This window comes from Bison bison, unplaced genomic scaffold (genome assembly GCF_000754665.1).
Source record: "Bison bison bison isolate TAMUID 2011002044 unplaced genomic scaffold, Bison_UMD1.0 scf7180017864265, whole genome shotgun sequence".
Taxonomy (NCBI): Eukaryota; Metazoa; Chordata; class Mammalia; order Artiodactyla; family Bovidae; genus Bison; species Bison bison.
In genome coordinates, this window is record NW_011494837.1 from 2,906,925 (window position 1) to 2,908,389 (window position 1,465).

Here is a 1,465-nt window from a genome sequence, read left to right on the forward strand (position 1 = left end):
GTTGGCTTAAAATGCAACATTCAAAGAACTAAGATCATGGCATCTCGTCCCATCACCTCAGGGCAAAAAGATTTGGAAACAGTGACAGGCTTTATTTTGGGAGGCTCCAAAATCACTGCAGATGGTGACTGCAGCCATGAAATTAAAAGACGCTTGCTTCTTGGATGAAAAGTTATGACCAACCTAGAGAGCATTTTAAAAAATCAGACATTACTTTGCCGACAAATGTCCATCTAGTCAAAGCTATGGTTTTTCAAGTGGCCATGTATGGTTGTGAGAGTTGGACCATTAAAAAAGCTGAGTGCCAAAGACTAATGCTTTTGAACTGTGGTGTTGGAGAAGACTCTTGAGAGTCCCTTGGACAGCAAGGAGATCAAACCCATCAATCGTAAAGGACGTGAGTTTGAGTAAGCTCCGGGAGTTGGTGATGGACAGGGAAGCCTGGCATGCTGCAGTCCATAGGGTTGCAGAGTCGAACATGACTGAGCAGCTGTACTGACTGTCTGATGTCTTCTTCTTGCATTAATCCCTTGATCATTATGCACTGTCCTTGGAAGGACATATTCTTCCATTACTCATCTGGTAGGTTTTGAGGAGTTCGGTGGTAGATGCCAGTACCATTTGCCCTGTACCATTGACTCTGAAGATCAGTAGGGAAGAAAGCATCAACTCCTTGATGGAGCTGGTATCTCAAATGATGGGGAAATTAAAAAAAAAAAAAAAACTGTCCTCTCTAAATAAACTCCCAAGTGATACACAGGGGTCTCTGCCTCATACTATCTTTTATCTCTCTTATAGTTGATGAAGCAACATAGAAGCCTGCCATACACTCAAAACTTCACTCCAGAGGCTACAAACCTAGCAAAAAGTTATTCCATTCCCCATCTACTGTACATGTGAAGTAATTATATTTCTTGTTTTCTGACCTGACCTTCCTCATTCTTTGTCCATAAGTATATAATCCTGTCTGCTTATCCATTTGCTTAGGTTTATGACATTTCTTTCTGGTAAGTGAAACATCTACTATGTGTGAGCAGATATGTTATAGAAGCACATTCACATTTTTCATTAACTGTAAGTACTGAAACAGTGGCTCACATTTTAAAATATAGAACTGAGTTGGATGAAGGACTTAGTATGTGCCTATCTTCAGTATTTACCATCCCCAATGACCATTTTACTTTTTATTGAAAATGTAGTATCATGAAAGGGAATCCCTGTAATTCTGGTCTACTAGTACAATCAACACCTTCATAATGAAAGAAATAGCTCATAGACAGGGGATTCAAATAAAAACAGGTATGTTGTTGAACATCTACAAGTGATCTGACTGATGGCATGATCAAGGGGGCTACTTACTAAACCCTTCAGAGACTGCTGAAATGGATAAATATTCCCCCTGCCAGCACCACAGCTGTGAAAAGCTCACAGGCTCAAATAAGTTCAGCAGTTTCCAGGGTTATTC